General features: G+C 43.9%; 1 protein-coding gene across 2 annotated transcripts in view; it reads right to left on the minus strand.

Moving 5' to 3' along the window:
* The window catches only part of LOC148502971 (chemerin-like receptor 1), a 190557-nt gene that overhangs the window by 49647 nt on the left and 119927 nt on the right, over positions 1 to 20983 (minus strand). The window contains exon 1 of one of the 2 annotated variants that reach the window (XM_088449098.1): positions 4450 to 4541. The exons of the other annotated variant lie outside the window; for it this stretch is intronic. The gene's annotated coding sequence lies outside the window, so the exon portion shown is untranslated. Of the gene's footprint in view, positions 1 to 4449; positions 4542 to 20983 lie in introns of those variants that run through there. 2 annotated transcript variants of the gene reach the window in all.

A 20983-nucleotide genomic window follows, 5' to 3' on the forward strand; every position in this document is an offset into this window, starting at 1 on the left:
GCTAGTAAGTTTATCCAGTTATTAGTGAAATTTACTAAAGGTCTATTTAGATCGATTTAAGGAACTCATTCAGACCCGGACGCTAAGCTGCGCTCTCTCGCAGCCAAAAGGGGCCGGGTATGCAAAATCCGCGATTGCAGTGTCTGATGTAAGGACGCCCTCTATGTCTTAGAGAGCGACGGCAGAGCAAACGCACGCCAGTTTAAAGACGCCCACTTTTCTCTCTCAACACACGTCATCTCCAGGAAGTGTATGAGCAATCGGAACCATAAAGAGCCATTGGAGCTACACGCAGCGCTTGAGGTAGACCCTACCCCGCTGCAAGCACTGCGATCACTGCAGGCTGAAATACAACCAAGTGACGTGTACACTGACGCATCTTTGCTAATTATGCACACACATAAAACTCCGTTTTGAGGGCCAGACACGCCTTCGCAGCACCACTCCCCCGTTCACAAGCACCTTCCCCTGTTACCACCCACAAACAGAGCTGTCACTCAAAATAGCGTCCAGTCTGTGTACTACGAGCGCACGACTCCCGGACGCAGTGACTGGTTCGCGCATGCGTACTTTGACACATACGCATGCGCAAACATGCGATAATCGCCCATAGCGTGTGTCCGCAGCTTAGCGAACGGGTCTAAATTGGGCCCTAAATTCGATTTAAAACAATCAACATCGACTGGCTTTCCGACTGCAAAATCTGCATATTTATCTTCCGTAGGGTTTCAACTTCAATTTGTGGTTAGAAATCATGTTAATAATATTGATTGATTTAGAACAAATTTAAATCGAATTAAATAGAACTTTAGTAAATTTACCCTTTGTGTTTTACTATCACCTGGCCGCTCTGTGGGCCTGATTCAGCAAAGAACGCAGTTGCTTATATGCACGCAATTGGTCGACTAATTCGCACTGCGCATGCATATGCATCGCAGTGCGCATGCCTGAGCCAGACGCTGCATTCAGAACTGCGATCGCAGAGGCTGCACAGACCCAAGACAGAGTGATTGACAGGAAGTGCCGTTTGTGGGTGGTGACGGGGGGGTGGTCGGGCGAATGAAGGCATGCAAGTGCGTTTGTACGCCGTTGCATGGGCGTGCACCAGACGCTGCCTGAAGACTCATAACATGCGCAGAAGTAAGCAATTACTGAGTAGGGTCTGGGCTTCCTTAACTGTGCGAATGGGTCCGATGTTACTCGATGTTACCGATTGTTTTGCTATGTTGCCAAAGTATGTTAGGCAGCGATTGCAATGTGAATGCAAACATTTGCATATCACCGCTGAACTTTATAAGCAGAATAGCGATCCTTGCTGAATTAGGCCCTGTGTTTTTGAAAAATGTGTGAAATGTAACAGTACATGGACTATTCACCTAAACACAGATACTGTTCAGCTATGATTCTTATAAGTGTCTGTCACATATGGTTATTATACTGTAAGTGTATGTCACATATAGTTATTATACTGTAAGTATATGTCACATGGTTATTATACTGTAAGTGTCTGTCACATATGGTTATTATACTGTAAGTGTATGTCACATATAGTTATTATACTGTAAGTGTATGTCACATGGTTGAAGAAACAAGAATGACTTATACAGTTTGTATACAGTATATATATACAGTACATAGAACTACTCTTTGTGGTGTGTATTGGTTGATTCATTGCTGAGTGGCAAGATAAAGAAATACAATCAAGGAATCATTAATGATTGGCCATATCAAACACTAACCAACGCTCTATATCATAATACACCTAGGTTTAATATTTTTTTGCTTCAGATTCCTGAAAAAAAATTAATGGGGTGATTCTGTGTGCACAAACCAAAGGCAATTTTTACTCCCAGTCTGCTATTGCTCCAGCTACTCAAAAGTGCCAGGAACCCAATCCCATCTCCATACTTTTAATTGAAATCACAATTCATCTTATAAAAATGATAAAAATACAGTGACAAATGCAATATAGGCAGTCCTGATGTCTGCTCACTCCCTTATGACAACCTCAACAGCATTTTTTGCAGCTTGTAAATGACCATTACTGATTTGAAATGTGAAAATTTCCCAAATATTTGTACCCATCAGCATGCACTGAGGGCCTGATTCAGAGCCGGACGCTCTGACAGAGCGCTGGCTCTGAATCAGGGCCGGACTATTTTTTTCTTTGAATGGCCTCCTGGCCGCTCGCATAGCTGTGGGTGACCACCCACAACTATAGCGAGCGGCCAGGAAGATGGTCGCGATGGTCAAGACCATCGGGCTTGCGACGAGACCCTTGTGGTAGGGTCTCAAACAGAGCCGAAATCTCTTCCACTGACATCACTCGTGATGTCAGTGGGGCCGGTCCCAGACGGAGGATTTCACATGGGAACACCTCCGTTTAGCCACTCCCCCGGCCCGCCCACCAAAGGGGGCGTACTGTCACTCTACATCGACAGCACGCCCCCTTTGGTACGAGACCCGGAGCAACAGTTTGCCCGTCGCTGTCCGGGTCTCGCGCATGCACACGACGGAGCCGGCTCCATCGTGCGCATGCGCACTGGGCCACCACCGACCCACTTGCGAGCGCATAGCGCTCGCGAGCGGGTCTGAATCAGGCCCTGAGTTTCATGAGCTATTCTGACATTACAGGAAAAGGCAATAGAAAACTCTCCCCATTCTATACAACATAGGGGTATATATTTTCTAAAGTGAGAGTTTTTAGAAGTGGAGATGTTGCCCATAGCAACCAATCGCATTCTACTTAACATTTAACTAGCACCTTCTAGAAGATAATAGCTACAATATGATTGGTTTCTATGGGCAACATCTCCACTTCTAAAAACTCTCACTTTAGTAAATATACCCCATAGAATACATTTTAGTCTTAGTTCTACTGTAAGGGGGGAATTCAATTAGACCCATTAACTGAACTAGTGCTAATTGATTTCCGGCCCGTATTCAATCAGCCCAGCTTATCTGAAATTTATTTTCGGATTTATTTTCGTGTCTCCTGAGACTCGAAAAGAAATCTCTGATAACTGTGCAGTTAATGGGTGTAAAGACCCAGTAAATGCATAGGTCTATGAACTTATCAGATTCTATGGGGTATATTTACTAAAGTGTGGGTTTTTAGAAGTGGAGATGTTGCCCATAGCAACCAATCACATTCTACTTAATATTTATCTAGCAATTTGATTGGTTGCTATGGGCAACATTTCCACTTCTAAAAACCTGCACTTTAGTAAATATATCCCTATGATTTAATGGCCTGTTAACTGCACTTGACACTACTCTTTTAGCGGCCATTAAAAAGGGACTTGGGTGAAAAAGGGAGGTAAATTGAATAGCCTCAGACGATAAAGCCCAAGGCTACCTCCCTATTTCACCCCCGTTAACAGACCTAATTGATTTCCTCCCGAGTTTTAAAGTATACCATTAATTTATTCAGCAGAAAATATAGCCTCTTTCTATATATATATATATATATATATACATACACATAGTATATATACAAACTCACAAAGGTCAACACGAAAAGTTCTAAAACACCTACAAAAAATATGATGTAGTCAAACTAAGGAGCATATGTATCAAAGCTTGATGTGAAATAAAGTTGTGAGATATATATCAAAGACCAATCAGCTTCTAACTTGCATTTTGCAGGCTGTGTTTTAAGCTGGGTACACACATAAAGATTTTCTGTCCAACCATCCAACTAGTTGATTGGTTATAATGAAAATCTGGTAAGGTATGAAAGCAAATGGCAATCAGCAATTTGCTCCCAAACGCCGGAAAATAGACAAAAACTGTTGTTTGAACAAATTGTTTAGATCAAACATTTAACAAACTTGTCTGAATGTCCAATTTCATGTGTCTTCTGGCATTTACAGTAGGAGCAAATTGCTGATCATCATTTACTCCCTTACCTTACCAGATTTTCATTCCAACCAATCAACTAGTTGGATGGTTGGACAGAAAATCTTTACGTGTGTACCCAGCCTAAAGCTGCATACACACACAACGATTTAGTTAATGAACGATTTTAGTAAACGATTTTTTCCCTTGAAAAAATGAACTAAAATCGTTTACTAAAGTTGTTCATTTACTAAATGGAATGAACTATTTTTTAGAACTACGAACGATTTTTGCATATTAACTTACTGAAAATCGTTCAGTTGACAAGTCTGACTGAACTACAAATTACAAACTACAAACGTGAACGCGCATGAACGATAATCGTTCATCGTTTGACTCAGAAAGAGAACGATTTTTTCTCTTTCGTTCAAAAAATCGTTGTGTGTGTATGCACCTTTAAAAATGATAGTTTGGTGCTGATTGGTTGGTGATATATATTTCACAATTTTATCTCACATCAAGCTTTGATACATATGCGCCTAAATACGAATAACCCCTGCAATGTTAGGATAACATTTAATGCAGTCATTTAATATCACCATTAGTTACCTTTCTTATGAATGAAGTTGCAGCTGTGTCTTCAATGACAGAGACTCTGTATTCCCAAACCTGTTGACACAGTCTTACATTGCACTGTTCCTTTCTTCAACTACATCAGCTATTACCAAAGGCTGCAAGTTTTAAAAATGACAGCTTTTCTTATTTCCTTTTTTTTCAGTCTCAGTTTCATTTCCTTTTTACATTCATTACACACACACTTCTAATAGACACAGAGGGCCTGATACAGAGGTTCATGCAATACAGCGAGAACACATTAGTAACGATTATCAGCATAGTACGCATGCGCCATAAAAGTAGGTGAACTGCGCAAGCGCAAAATACCCACACCCGCTCACTGCCGCAGCTCTCAGCATCCAGTGAAGTAGACACAGGCAGTAGAGAATTGCGAGGAAGAAGTGGGCATGTGCTTAGTGGACGCACGCTACAAGCTGAGACTGTGGGCATGTCATGGATGGAATATGGGTATGTGCATGGAACAACTTTTAACTTCAAGCAGTGTGTACACTGTCACATCCTGGCATATGACGCGATTCACTAAACCTAGATGAGGACAGGTGCAAATTATGATACTATTGATAACAGATTGTATGATCCCTCAATAATCGGACCTCAGTGAACTCCACTTATTTCAGGTGATATTATTCCTAATTCTAATATTCACTTTCTTATGTTAGCCTTATACAATGCATTTCTAACACACATCAATTGCATTCAGCTCATCTGTATCATCATGTGTCACAATATTTGCTACAATGATTACTCATGTTTCACTCTACTCCCAAGATTATCTACAGTATGTGTCCTACGTCATGTAACAAAACCACCTCAATTGTTCAGGTGTCTGTAATTCTCCCTCAATTACTTTATCTGTATGTTTACTCTGTATGATACCACTTTTACCTTTTTACAACAAACCTTGCCAATATGAAGTAAGGATTCACAGATTCATTTACACTTTGGATGGATTATATTTATTTTTCGTGATCATGTACAAGTAGACTAATTAAGCTTCACATTAATATGCACAATTGTATTTTATGTAACCGATATTTGTGTATATTTCTTATTTACATAAGGTGTGTCATTAATATTTTTTTACACCTCTGACGAAACTGCGGGTATTGCAGTAATACAAATGCGTTAGATCCTCTGAGGTGATATTTGTCATTGTTTCCACAAGCAGCTAATTGGAACTTATATTCAGATTCTACAGCTGAGGAATATAGGAGCCAATTAGGATCTTCTTTACAGATGGGACTTTATCTGGCACAAGTGTAATAAGCTCCTAATGGTTGTGTGTTGGTGCAGGTGTTCTGTCTGCCCAGCAACTGTTGTAGTTCCCAGCCTCTTTAATGACTTCCGATCACTTCTGCTTCTGGACCCCCTTTTTCAATTAGGCAGAGAGATAAGGACACCAGAGACCCCCCAAAACAAGACACTGCACGTGTGGACAGTAACTGGAATTTTACTAACCGGAACAAGATGTCAGTGTTCTTGAGTTAGAGAAAGGTCAATTTTTTTGCATTATTACACAATGACATATATTAGCAATAGGTGATCACCCTCTCAAGTTTATTATTGAATATGAATGGGATACCATACAATTTAGTTTTATGAAACGCCTCACAAAAATCTTATCAATATCAATAGCTTACACTTACAACAGGTTCAATTATACTTTCGACATAACAGTAAAATATGACATTAAAAGAAAATAACTCAGACTTCGTTCCTTAGCTTTAGGCTTTTGCTGGACTAAAAGTCACTGAATCATGCTGAATGTCCCCCAGGTGGCGAATATGTGTGGTTATCTTTAACCATACAAGGCACCTTCCTTACTGCCTCCTGTCTGTAGGAATAAAACAGGTTGGGTAAGGGAGACCGGCAATCGGGATGCCGACAGTCAAAAGACCGACAGCAGCATCCCGATGCTCAGAATCCCGACGGGCTACGTAAGTATTCTAACCCTCCCCCTTTCACCCCCTAACCCTCCCTTCCTGTATCTTAACCCTATCCCTCCCTCCCGCACCATAACCCTAACCCACCCATTAATGCCTACAGAGCCGTAACTAGACTTTTTGGTGCCCTGTGCCAGAGAGAGCATTGTAACGGCACCCTGCTGCCAGAATCTCTGCAGAATCGCATCATTTAGTCACCCTATTTTAATTTAAGCCAAACGCGGTAATTTCCCATGAAGGGGTCGGGGCTTAATGATGTTACCCATCAGGCCCCGCCTGCTTCACAGCCCACCTGCTTCTCCTCCCCAGAATTCTCCCGGGGAGGACAAGTAAAAGGTAGGCAAGTATGCTCAAATGTCCAGAACAACAGTCCTCCACATATAAACACAAGTATCAACTTAACATTTCACTTGGCAATACAAGATTAGTATATACAGATTTTATCAAATTATACCTTTCTGCATTATACCTTTTATACTGCGTACTGACCTTCTGACCTCTGGCTCAGGTACATTACTTTCTGATTGTACATTAGCAGTGAAAGGGTGGATTTCACCCCTGCAAGCCTCATGCTAAGGGTTCAGAGGTTGCACCTCTTACTGTATTCTTTGGAACCGGACCACACATAAACACTAGTAGCTCTACGGAGTCATTAAAAAGGGTATTCCCAGGAGATCCCCATTCCACTGCCGTAGGTGAGTTTTCAGGTGGTAGTACAGGTACTTCAGCAGGACATAACTTCAGCTGATTACGAGGTACTGTGCTGATTGATCCGTTTTCCTCTCTCTGGATTTGGTAGGCATACAAGCCATCAACAGGGACTCCGACAACTGTGTAACGATGTACTCCCACGGCGGTTCAAATCCAGACAGCGGAAGCCTGGCAGGGGTGAAGATCCCAAACGCTAATAAGGTAAGTATAACTAACCCTATTTTCCCCCCTAACCCTCCCTTAGGGGTGCCTAACCCTAACCTCCCCCCAAAGTGCCTAACCCTAACCCCCCTCTAAGTGCCTAAACCTAACCCCCCCATCCCCGCAGCCTAAACCTAAGTCTCCCGAGGATGTGCCTAACCCCCCCTTCCTCTAGCCTAAACCTAACCCTACCAGGTGGTGCCTAACCCTAAGTCTCCCCGGGAGCCCTAAAACCTAACCCTCCACCCCGCAGCTGTCTGCGCCCGGCGCCTGGCTTACCTTCGTTTGGTACGTTGGGTGTCTGGCTCCCAGGGTAGGTCTAATGACAGGTGTCAGGTTTTCTACGCCTGTCATTAGTACCTTGCCGGGATTTGACAGTCGGGAGGCCGGCGGTCGGCATTTAGACCGTCGGCTTCCTGACTACATCCCACTCCCACATAGCATCCAGCTTGCTGGACTGATGATTCTTTCTATCTCCTACTTGCAGCATAAATCAGGGAAAGGGAAGGCAGGGGGAATTATGGAACATCACACTGAGGTAAGCAAATGTATGTATTGAGGAATAATTCCTATAGTTATAAACTGGGCACTGCTCTAAGAGGGTGCACCCTAGGAGCAAGCCACAAGTATCAAACAAAATAAGAGAAAGTACTCCTTTTTAGGAGGGCACACCACCAAACACTTAATCAATTGACTAAAACATAACTTTTAATTAGTATATATTAAAAATCCAGAGAACAACAAAGACCACACATATGAGCAACACATATGAGCTTGAGATGTATTACATATATCCTTATAATATAGAAAAAATATATATCATATATAGATACCAATATATATTATTATTCTAGAAAAGTAAACATGAATAAAGGAAAAAGAGCAGACAATGGGACCTATTCATCATTACATAATTATCACAAGTGATAATTATGTTTTAAACTCGCTGCGAGTTTAAAAAATGTTTTGGAGGCATTCATCATGCCTCCCTAACAAAAGTATCACTTCCGAAAAACTGCTCTTTTTGCGGAGTCAGTTTTTCGGAAAAGTGATACTTTCCCCCCTTACCACCGAGATATCCATAAGGATTTATTACCTCACTGCCCAGACCCCCTTCACTCCCATAGCCGCTGGTGTCCATCCTTAATCCCCCCTCCTCCACTGCTGCTGCTCTACGTGGCCATGGCCGTGCTGCTTGTATCTTTTCTCGCCCTCCTTACCTCCGTGCCCACCAGTGTCCATAACCCCGCGGCCGCTGGTGTTCATCCATCCCCCCCCCTTCCCGCGAGTGGCTGCTGGTGTCCGTCACCCGCCTCCGCCCTCCGCAGGTGTCCTTCACCCCCCCATCACAGCTTCAGGTGTTCATTCCCCAGCACCCGGCATCTGACCCCCCTTCCCACCGCGGCTACCGGTGTACATAACCTCCCTCGCGTGGACGCTGGGGAATGAACACCCGAGCTGCAGGGGAGGCTTAGTTATGGGGCCGCCGGTGTTCGTCCGTCTCCGCCCCATCTGGTGTCCCTCACCCCCGCTGCCTCCCCTTACAATCTTCCTCCAGCTCCCAGCAGCACAAGCTCCCCCCAGCAGAAGAGCACAGGATGGAAGATAGTGCAGCCAGAGACTCCGGAGGTGAGTAAACAGCAGGAGGGATCTGAACAGATCCCTTTTGCTGCTCAAGCTGCCGTGTAAACTGCAGCTTGTGCATGTTATCGGATACTGTACGCCATCTCAGGGTGGCGAATAGCATCACAGTCAAGTTCCGGAAAAAAAATGCTTTTTCGGAACTTGATGAATTTCATAATTTCCACATCCCCATACTAAATTATGGGACTGTGAAAATGATCTGGGCAGAATTGTAACCAGAATATATCAGTGTTATCTCCTGTGTTACATGCTTAATGAATAGCCTTGAGCCTTAATTTTTACAAAAGTATGGGAAAATTTTCATATTCACCCTCTTTTGTAAGAATTAAGTGATGATGAATAGGCCCCAATGTGACATCAATACATGTATGTGCAATTTAGTGCTAATTAATGATTAACATCCACCTAGAGGTGGATGTTGGCGAAATATGAGTGACAATAACAGAGAAGTGACAGTGAAAAAGGGAAGCAATCGGGAAGCCGACTGCCTAAATACCGGCAGCCAGCTTCCCGACTGTCATTTCCCGGCAAGGGTGAAATGCCGGGCGTCTAGATGTAGACGCCCGCATTTCCCCGATGCTGGGAGACCGGCGCCCGGCATCACAATCGTAGTGATGCCGGGCACCGCGAACGGACAGCCGCGGGGGGGGAGGGTTAGGTTTAGGGCTCCCGGGGGGACCTAGGGTTAGGCACCCCCCCGGCAGGGTTAGGGTTAGGCTAGGGGGAGGGAGGGTTAGGGTTAGGCACCCAAGGGGGGACTTAGGGATAGGCACCCCCCCGGGGGACTTAGGTGTAGGCAGCGGGGAAGGGGGTGGTTAGGGTTAGGCACTTAGAGGGGGGGTTAGGGTTAGGCACTTGGGGGGGAAGTTAGGGTTAGGCACCCCTAAGGAGGGTTAGGGTTAGGGGGGTTAGGTTAGTCTATACTTACCTATCCACGATCGGGATATCCAGCGCTGTCGGGCTTCCGCTGCTTCAAACTCTGCTCCTGTCGGGCTGACGCTGACGTGAATCGAGCCGCCGGCGGTATTTCATACTCATTCCGTGAAAAATACAGTTTTAAAATTGCACCAAGACCACAAATATATTTTCCAAAATATCACTCTAATCAATAGATCAATTAATGAGGCATCCCTCAAGTAAATAGGAATAGCATTGTTAATTCCAGACCAGGTATAGTTATTATTTGGATTGGAAGAGTGTATACAGTATGAGGAAGAAAATAAAGTATCTGTGCATTTAGATGCAATGGGATCTGCTTTCTCCAGTCATGCAAAGCATCAGACTGGAGATGAGTCCTGGTGCAATGGCCCAGTTAAGAAATAATAGGGCTGTTTCTGCTGCCAGCGCTGGTTCAGAGCTTCACCCTGTTGCTAGGCAGCGCAGAGTCTCAGCAATAACCGCAGCTGGTGAGAAAAAGATACCTGTGGATTGATAGTATAAGATTCCCAATGAGAATGGGAAGCTCCTCTCTCATCTTCTCTCATCTCTAGTCAACCGCGGTATGTACCTGAAGAGACACGGGAATTGATGCTTAGTACATCCCGTCCATTATCTCTTTGCTTACACCTACGGGACAGTGACAACTTCTTTTAAAGATACTGTACCATCACAGGCAAAACTAGACTTTTGATAAATGGTGGTCCTAGTTTTAACCCCAGAACATGTTACCTTGACCCTTGCCACTCTGTCTCATGACCATTACCTCTGCCCAGGGCCGTAACAAGGCACAAATGCACCCTGTGCCAGCCCTGCCCCCTGAGTGCATGCATAGCATTGATAACTAGAAACAGGGGCCATGGGTGGGCAATGGCACCGCCCACAGAGCCCTTGCGCTCTGTGTGGAGGCACTGGTTGCACACACCTAGTTACGGCACTGGCTGGATATAACACTCATACTGCATGGTAATTGCACTAACCACATTTCAACATAACACGTAATTCAATTGCCAAAAGTGTATCCCAGCAAATGGGCAGTAGTTGTTTATGATGTTGGTTGTGCTAAGTGTGGTGAAAAATGGGAAGATCAGACTTTACACCACAAATACACAAAATAACATTGGATACCCATATACTGGGGGGAATTCAATTGTTTTACAGGGAGCTCAATGGAGCAATTCAATTGTTGCTCCGATCGGGCACCTATTAATTTTCAGGCACCGAAAAGCATTGGGTTTAGCCGCTCAAAGTGTCAAAACCCAACTAAAGTCCTGGCTGCAGTATAAAAAGTGCTGTTTAGCTGCCAAAACGGGACATTTTATGCACATTACTGCTTAACTATTATTGCCACCTTAGGAGGCTGCGAGCAGAAATGTCGCCGCCTGCAGTGATTGCGCCCAATTGGCAGAACAATTAAATTGCAGAACATGCTAATGATCTCATAGCTCTGAGGTTGTGGGTTTGATTCCCACCATGGCCCTAACTGTGTGGAGTTTGTATATTCTCCTTGTGCTTGCGTGGGTTTCTTCTGGGTACTCCGGTTTCCTCCTACACTCTGAACACACACAAAAAATACTGGAAGGTTAATTAGCTCCCCTGTGGTAGGGAACACAGGGCCTGATACAGAGATGGATGCTATGCGATTACAGCTGCGATTTTGCACAGAACACAGCTGCGAAAATATGCTAATAGTTCCAAAGCTTACCTCAGCCTAAGGACACCCACAGCTGCTTTTTCAAATGCATACAACATCGCTTACCTGCGTAAATATCAGTAATATCGATGCACATCGAGCGGCCATTTTGCCTTTGCAGCAGGTCTGACCTGCTGCAGACTCGGCAGCTCTCCTGACACACAGAGGCCTCTCATGCAGCAAAGGAGAACGCAAGGACTAATTTATGCACGCCCATGTGACAGCGTTTAAAAGGTCACACTCACCTGTGTTTTTCTGACCACCCCCCTGTTATCACCCCCACATGTTGACAACCTGTCACTCACTTTGTGATGGATTCCTCTGTGCTTCTGTAATCGCAATGTGATCACTGTGCATGGGCAGTACGGCTTATATGCATGCGCGATGGCTAACAATCGCTCGATCTGCGTACATAATAGCCATTGCATCCATGTCTGGAACAGGCCCATAGTTTGTAAGCTTCACTGGGGCAGCTTACAAACTATGTGACTGACCAAATATTCTCTGTAAAGCGCTGCAGAATATGTGTGAGCTATATAAATAAGTGGTAATAAATAAATAAATTTCCCCCATAAAGAGCATACATAGCATACCTTTATTTGAATTTGAAGTGAAGTATTTCTATGTATTTCTGTGATAAAAAAAAGCTAAAAAAAAGCACATATAAAAATCATTATACATATATAAAATCATTAGTTTAATAAATTATTAAAAAAAATGTTTAATTCATAATTTATAAGACATATACATGTGAGTTATATATATATATATATATATATATATCTTATAATTATTAGCCTTTGCATTAAACATTACATTGAGTAATTAAACTAGTGATGGATGCCAGCCATGTTTAGTTACTAAAACACTTTATATAATGCTGTAGGCCAGTGGTTCCCAAACTTTTTTGAACCACGGCGCCCTAGAGATTCAGCAATGTTTTCACGGCACCCCTAAGCCAAAAGTTTGCTATTGAAAAATTCAGCAAAAATGTAATGCAGTAGTAAAGTAAACTGTGCTTATATGTCATCCTTAGGTTCAGTTATGTGTTGGTGGACAGGTTTGCGCTTCTGTTTGTCCACATATTAACATTACATTGACCATAAATAATTTGATTTGGTGCTGGACCACCAACCTGAGGCACCCCTGCAAGTGTCCCTAGGCACCCCAGGGTGCCGCAATGCACAGTTCAGGAACCACTGCTGTAGGCTGTAGCATCAGCAATTAACTTACTCGGAAAGGTCAAATCTGACTGGATCCCTTCTACTCCCCCAGGATCCATGGCAGTGACAGGCAGCCTGATAGGTCGGTGTCACTGCTCACCCTCACTTGCGAAAAATGTGTGCATCCTAGGAGGAGCGTTTGTGTGCAGCTCCTCATCATTGGCACAGCAGTGAAGCACAAGCGGGCGGGCAGGTGTGCTGCATGACGTCATGATACAATGTTCTTCCCATACAGGATCCGAATGGGAAGAAGACAGGGAGAAGCTGGAGAATTACAAGGCAGCCATGGTCCTCCTGGTCAGTAAATCCATTCCTGGCCAGGCGGACATTAATTACTGTAGATGTATTACTGGCTAATGGGTGGTCTGGTGCACACCCAGATCAACCCTTATTTTCGCCTATGCATACCATATAAATCTGAATATTCTAAATATATATATATATCATGTTAAATTCCCTTATCCACTGACGGAACGTCGATCATCGATGTCTGGTTTTGGTCACCGATCAGCGGATTGGGTCAGCATCAGAAGAACAGGAAATCATGACTCAGGTGTATGGGGGCCTTAAGATACAGACAACAGTTTGACAAATCAAAATATGAATTTATAAACATAATAAGTTTAACAGAAAAAACATAAGGGGCTTGAAATGCTCATCAATAACCCATACCAAATACTATCAAACCAGGAACAGCACTGCGGTGAACATATATAAACGGAGACTTCAGGGCCAATCTGCCAGGGAATTCCTGGGCTAAGTAGGGCCCAAAACAAAAAGACATTTGCCACATTTCAAAAAGCCTGACACACTTGTAACACTTTTACAAGAGAGATTACAAACGGGCAATTGTCTACAGCTACAATCCAGATCTGGGAGGAGATCACTAATGAAGTCACTTTCGATAGGCACGTTTTGCAACAGGCTGAAGCGTATGATGGATCAACAACGGATCCTCATGGCACTGCAAGGGCCTTTCTGGTGTCAGTCAGTCCCTTTGTATGAATACCTTTGGATGAGGAGTCCCTAGTTGTGGTAAAGCAGCAATTTAAGGAGATTTCAGGCTTTCCACACATTATAGGGGTTATGGACAGCACCCATATAGCCCTAGAGCCACATAATAGGAATTATCAAATCTTTAGGAACACCTGATTTGCCGTGGGGTCAGGGGAACAGGACCGGTTGGGGGGCAGAGGGGGCAGATGCCCCACCCCCATGATTTCTGTTGGCTGGGCAAAGACTGTGCTTTGCCCCCCTAAACTTCTACACAAAAGCCAATGGGGATGAATGAAATGAAAATGGGGATGAAACGATAATAGCTTTATTTGAACTTGCCAACTGTTAACTTTATTTTTGGTAAATAGAAACAACATCTTCGTGTTTGTTCTGTGTACATTTTCTTCTTGCAAACGCTTTGTTTTTTCTCTCTTAGAAGCCCCACTCATTTTACTATCACAATTTGCAGTAAGCATAAGCAGACACATGAGACCAGGAAGCTGCACTTCCCATTTACTGTCCTTGTAAGTTGTACGACAATGGAACGGAGCGAATGATTGCACCCTGCGGATGGTTTAAAACGTTAGCAGCAGTCTCATTGTCACCAGATCATAGCACATACCAGTTATTATAGCACATACCATAACCAGTGAGGCAGTGATATACCAATCAAATGAGATTAGGCAGTCAACGAAATCTGAATAAAAACTAGGTTAATGACTATGAAAAATGTAAATTCTGAAGATGCATAATTGAATTTATCTATCTCTCTAACAGCTATTGTACTAATTGGTAGTTAATATTAATAATATTTATTTAATAATCTATAGTTACAGTATAATAAAGTTGTAATGGTTGTGACTGTACATAAAATTTTGGAGAAATGTATTCCTTGGGACTGTGGGCCTGATTCAGAGCCCCTCGTAAGCAGCCGCTTGTTCGCTCCAAGCGATGTTCGCACATCTGCGCATGCGTATGGGTTGTAATGCGCATGCGCGAACCAGTCAGTGCGGTCGGAAATCGTGTGTTCGCAAAATAGCGAATGCCTGCTAATTTGAGTGACAAGAAAAAAAGGGGATACCCAATTGGGTATAAACAGGCGCTGAAATGTGTTGCTTTTCTAGCAGCTACTATGAGAAGTAGGGGAGTCACTCCCTATACATACAAAATCACATGAAATAAAACAAGTAGCGCTAGTGATATAGTTATTAACATAACATATAGACTGTGGTATTTGAATATATAAAACAATTTATTATAAAAAATGTTGCTGATTCCACAATATAATATTGCCTATCAGCATTTAACAATAAAATCACAAGTTCTCACCCATAATCTCAAGTCTGTATTAAACTTTGATATAAGATCCTAGTGGGGTACCATCGATGTTGCCTCAATTGGGGACTGTTCTTTAGATGTTGGTACTGGTTGCCGCTAGAGGAGTGTCCCTTAGGTATTATAATCCAATTGGTGGGTCCTCAAGTGATGCGGTTTCCTATATATTATAGTTGCTGTTTGGTAAAATGCCTGGTGCCGCTAGAGGAATGTCCCTTGTATAGAATAGTTCCAGTGCTGGGTCCTCAATTCATGCGGTAGCTAAATAGCAAATTACTGAATGCAGCATAAATGATGTTAAGCATATCACTGAGTCCTCAGCTCCAAGGGCTAGTGTGGTAATTAAGCAGCAAAGTCTACTTGTATATGAAGATAGTCACCCAATCTCCAGGTCCTTAGCTCCAAGAGCTGCTGGGATGAGAGATGATGGTGCAAACGATGTTCCGTTGAGGATCTATAAAGTAGGGTGATGTATAAGAAAAATCCTGATGCGTTTCCCTGCGTCTAGGCGCAGCTTTATCAAAGGTAGGGAATGTATGTCATTTATTTCATGTAATTTGAGTGACAAGATGAGGCGTTTGTGGGTGGTAACAGGGGAAGGTGTTTGAAAACGGGGAGTGGAGATCTGAACGCAGGCGTGCCAAACGGTCAAAACGGGCGTTTTAAGGGTGTGCATAATTAACAAAGTAGCGTCATCGACCACGTCACTTGGTTGTCTTTTAGCCTGAACTGCTTGCATGATTGCGGTAGGAAAATGCTACCACAAGTATAGCGAGCAGTTCATACGCCTTTCGATGTACTCGATTAATCGAATAAATAGCGGAGATGACGTATGATGCGAGCGGCCAAGGGGCGTCTTTACAAAATAGCGAGTGCATGTTTCGAATGCTCGCTCAGACATAGAGGCGTCAACAGACCGCAAAGAGCGAGCGCTCAATTTAAATAGCAAGCCCCTTTTTCTGAACGAGCGAGCACAAATAGCGTCCGGGTCTGAATCAGGCCCTGTGTATGAACTATGGAGGCAAAAAAAATAATTTTGAATTCCAGCATCACGCAACAACTAACATGAATTTGGATTCAATTTCCAATATTGTATAGCTTAGTCACCTACAAAGAAACTGAGATATGTATTGTCTCAATGTGACATCAGGGAGAGGTGTAATAAAGGATAAACCAGACGCTTGACACTCAGCGCATGCAGTGTGCAGGCTCCTCAAGCCAAAAATGACTAGATGTATACATTATAAATATAATATTTTTGGGACAAATATACTTTTAGGGACTGTTTATAGAGACAAGCATTTTTTTATTGGAATTTGCACAGACTCCTCAAGTCCAAAATTGCAATATGTGTATATACTAGGGGTGAGCGGGTTCGGATTTCTGATATCCGAACCCCCCCGAGCCACCACGATCCGAGGCCGATCCGAGTCAGGCTCGACTTTTCCCGCCTGACTCGGATCTGAAATCGAGGCAAAACGTCATCATCCCGCCTTCCGAGTCTCGCGGGTTTTGGATCCTATATAAGGTACCCGCGTCGGCGCCATTTTCTCACTCGGCTGTGGACAGTGAAGAGGGAGGGTGGGAGTTAGGGCTGGCTGGGCTGTGTAGTGTAGTGTAGTGCAGAGTAGTGTTGTGCTGTGCTGTGCTGCTGTTGTCCACTACTTCAAAGTCCATAGGGGCTGGCTGTGTTGTGCTGTGCTGCTGTTGTTAATAGGGGCTGTGTCCACTACTTCAAAGTCCATAGGGGCTGGCTGGACTGTGTTGTGCAGTCAGTTCTCCATAGGGGCTGTGTCCACTCCAAAGTCCTGTGCAGTGTCCCAGTCCTAAAGGGGTGCTGTAGTGTTGTCCAGGGGGTGCTCAGTCCATCAGGGGTGCTCCCCCCAAGTGCTAAAAAAATAATATTTTTTGTGTGTTTGTGAATTGTGTGCGCAGTAGCCGCACGTGCATCAACAAAGTAGTACCAAGCGTGCGCCTGTGTCATAAGTAAAGGGCCAGCTGGCTTGACCGTTAAAGGGTGCTGTAACCCCCAAAGTACACTCCAGTCCAAACCAAAAAAAAAAATATTTTCTGTGTTTGTGAATTGTGTGCGCAGTAGCCGCACGTGCATCAACAAAGTAGTGCCAAGCGTGCGCCTGTGTCATAAGTAAAGGGCCGGCTGGCTTGACCGTTAAAGGGTGCTGTAACCCCCAAAGTACACTCCAAACCAAAAAAAAAATATTTTCTGTGTTTGTGAATTGTGTGTGCAGTAGCCGCACGTGCATCAACAAAGTAGTGCCAAGCGTGCGCCTGTGTCATAAGTAAAGGGCCGGCTGGCTTGACCGTTAAAGGGTGCTGTAACCCCCAAAGTACACTCCAGTCCAAACCAAAAAAAAAAATATTTTCTATGTTTGTGAATTGTGTGCGCAGTAGCCGCACGTGCATCAACAAAGTAGTGCCAAGCGTGCGCCTGTGTCATAAGTAAAGGGCCGGCTGGCTTGACCGTTAAAGGGTGCTGTAACCCCCAAAGTACACTCCAGTCCAAACCAAAAAAATATATATTTTCTGTGTTTGTGAATTGTGTGCGCAGTAGCCGCACGTGCATCAACAAAGTAGTGCCAAGCGTGCGCCTGTGTCATAAGTAAAGGGCCAGCTGGCTTGACCGTTAAAGGGTGCTGTAACCCCCAAAGTACACTCCAGTCCAAACCAAAAAAAAAATTATTTTCTGTGTTTGTGAATTGTGTGCGCAGTAGCCGCACGTACATCAACAAAGTAGTGCCAAGCGTGCGCCTGTGTCATAAGTAAAGGGCCGGCTGGCTTGACCGTTAAAGGGTGCTGTAACCCCCAAAGTACACTCCAAACCAAAAAAATATATATTTTCTGTATTTGTGAATTGTGTGCGCAGTAGCCGCACGTGCATCAACAAAGTAGTGCCAAGCGTGCGCCTGTGTCATAAGGAAAGGGCTGGCTGGCTTGACCGTTAAAGGGTGCTGTAACCCCCAAAGTACACTCCAAACCAAAAAAAAAATATTTTCTGTGTTTGTGAATTGTGTGCGCAGTAGCCGCACGTGCATCAACAAAGTAGTGCCAAGCGTGCGCCTGTGTCATAAGTAAAGGGCCGGCTGGCTTAACCGTTAAAGGGTGCTGTAACCCCCAAAGTACACTCCAGTCCAAACCAAAAAAAATATATATTTTCTGTGTTTGTGACTTGTGTGCACTGTGGCTGCACGTGCATCAACAAAGGAGCAGCGCCAAGCGTGCGCCTGTGTCCCATAAGTAAAGAGCCGGCTGGCTCATTTCTTAAAGGGTGGTGTAACCCACAAAGTGCACTACTCTCCAGCAAAAATAAAAAAATATTTTCTGTGTTTGTGTGCGCTTTAGCCGCATGTATATATTAATATAACATAAATGGAGGACCAAACTTTCTCCGATAAAAATAAAATAGGGAAAGATCAAGAACCACTTCCTCCTAGTGCTATTGCTGCTGCTGGGAGTTGTTCATCATCCCAGAGAGGAAGTAGGAACATCACTACTTTTACTAAACAATTGACCCTCCAACAGTCCCTAGCGATGAGGATGAAGTACGACAGCACTCATCCTGAAGCAAAACGTATAACTGAGGCCTTGACTGCTATGTTGGTGTTAGACGTGCGTCCGGTATCCGCCATTAGTGCAGTGGGATTTAGACAATTGATGGAGGTAGTGTGTCCCCGGTTCCAAATCCCGTCTAGATTCCACCTGCATCCTCAAAGCAGCAGCGACAAGCATGCGTCTGTCTGTTAAAGGGTGGTGACACCCTCAAAGTGTGCTACACAAACAATTAAAATATTGTTCTTTTTTTTCTGTCTTTGTGAAATGTGTGGGCTGTAGCCGCACCTGCATCCTTAAAGCAGCAGCGACAAGCGTGCGTCTGTCTGTTAAAGGGTGGTGACACCCTCAAAGTGTGCTACACAAACAATTAAAATATTGTTCTTTCTTTTTCTGTCTTTGTGAAATGTGTGGGCTGTAGCCGCACCTGCATCCTTAAAGCAGCAGCGACAAGTGTGCGTCTGTCTGTTAAAGGGTGGTGACACCCTCAAAGTGTGCTACACAAACAATTAAAATATTGTTCTTTTTTTTTCTGTCTTTGTGAAATGTGTGGGCTGTAGCCGCACCTGCATCCTTAAAGCAGCAGCAACAAGCGTGCGTCTGTCTGTTAAAGGGTGGTGACACCCTCAAAGTGTGCTACACAAACAATTAAAATATTGTTCTTTTTTTTTCTGCCTTTGTGAAATGTGTGGGCTGTAGCCGCACCTGCATCCTTAAAGCAGCAGCGACAAGCGTGCGTCTGTCTGTTAAAGGGTGGTGACACCCTCAAAGTGTGCTACACAAACAATTAAAATATTGTTCTTTTTTTTCTGTCTTTGTGAAATGTGTGGGCTGTAGCCGCACCTGCATCCTTAAAGCAGCAGCGACAAGCGTGCGTCTGTCTGTTAAAGGGTGGTGACACTCTCAAAGTGTGCTACACAAACAACAAAAATATTCTTCTTCTTTTTTCTGTCTTTGTGAATTGTGTGGGCTGTAGCCGCACTTGCATCCTCAAAGCAGCAGCGACAAGCGTGCGTCTGTCTGTTAAAGGGTGGTGTAACGCTCAAAGTGCGCTCCACAAACAATAAAAATATTCCTTTTTTTTTTCTGTCTTTGTGAATTGTGTGGGCTGTAGCCGCACTTGCATCCTCAAAGCAGCAGCGACAAGCGTGCGTCTGTCTGTTAAAGGATTACATCGGTGACAGCATCCAAGTAGGCATGTCAGACAGTCCGTACCTGTACTGGCAGGAAAAAGAAGCAATTTGGAGGACCCTGTACAAACTGGCTCTATTTTACCTGAGTTGCCCCCCCTCCAGTGTGTACTCCGAAAGAGTGTTTAGTGCAGCCGGGAACCTTGTCAGCGAAAGGCGTAGGAGGTTGCTTCCAAAATGTGGAGAAGATGATGTTCATAAAATGAATTATCAACTCTTCCAGGGAGACCAGCGTCCAGAACGTACAGAGGGACCTGTGGTTCCAGCGGGGACGAATTAATACTCTGTGAGGATGAGGATGTACACACTGAAGAGGGTGAGGAATCGGTGGATGAGGAGGATGAGGATGACATCTTGCCTCCGTAGAGCCAGTTTGTGCAGGGACAGATTAATTGCCAGCTTGTTTTGTGGGGGCCCAAACAAACCAATCATTTCAGCCACAGTTGTGTGGCAGACCCTGGCGCTGAAATGATTGGTTTGTTAAAGTGTGCATGTCCTGTTTATACAACATAAGGGCGGGTGGGAGGGCCCAAGGACAATTCCATCTTGCACCTCTTTTTTTTCTTTGCATTATGTACAGTTTGGGGCCTAGTTTTTCAAACTGCCATCCTGCCTGCCACTGCAGTTTCACGCCTAGATGGGTCACGTGTTTGTGCCGCCCACTCGTGTCGCTTAGCATAGTCATCCAGCTACCTCGGTGCAACCTTTTGGACATAAAAACACTATTGTGAGGTGTGAGGTGTTCAGAATAGACTGGAAATGAGTGGAAATTAAGGTTATTGAGGTTAATAATAGCATAGGAGCAGAAAAACCTACAAATTCTGTGATTTAAGCTGTTTTTATGCTTTTTTAAAAAAAAATACAGATCCAAAACACAAAACCCAGAACCCAAAACACGGAAGGGTGGTTTTGGCAAAACCAATCCAGATCCAAAACACGAAGAAAGATCCAGATCCAAAACCAAAACACGAAAAGTGGCCGGTGCACACCCCTAGTATATACAGTATATATATATATATATATATATATATATATATACACATACATATATTGCACACCCCGAACGCA

This window comes from Taudactylus pleione, unplaced genomic scaffold, assembly GCF_031769625.1.
Source record: "Taudactylus pleione unplaced genomic scaffold, aTauple2 ptg000479l, whole genome shotgun sequence".
Lineage (NCBI taxonomy): Eukaryota > Metazoa > Chordata > Amphibia > Anura > Myobatrachidae > Taudactylus > Taudactylus pleione.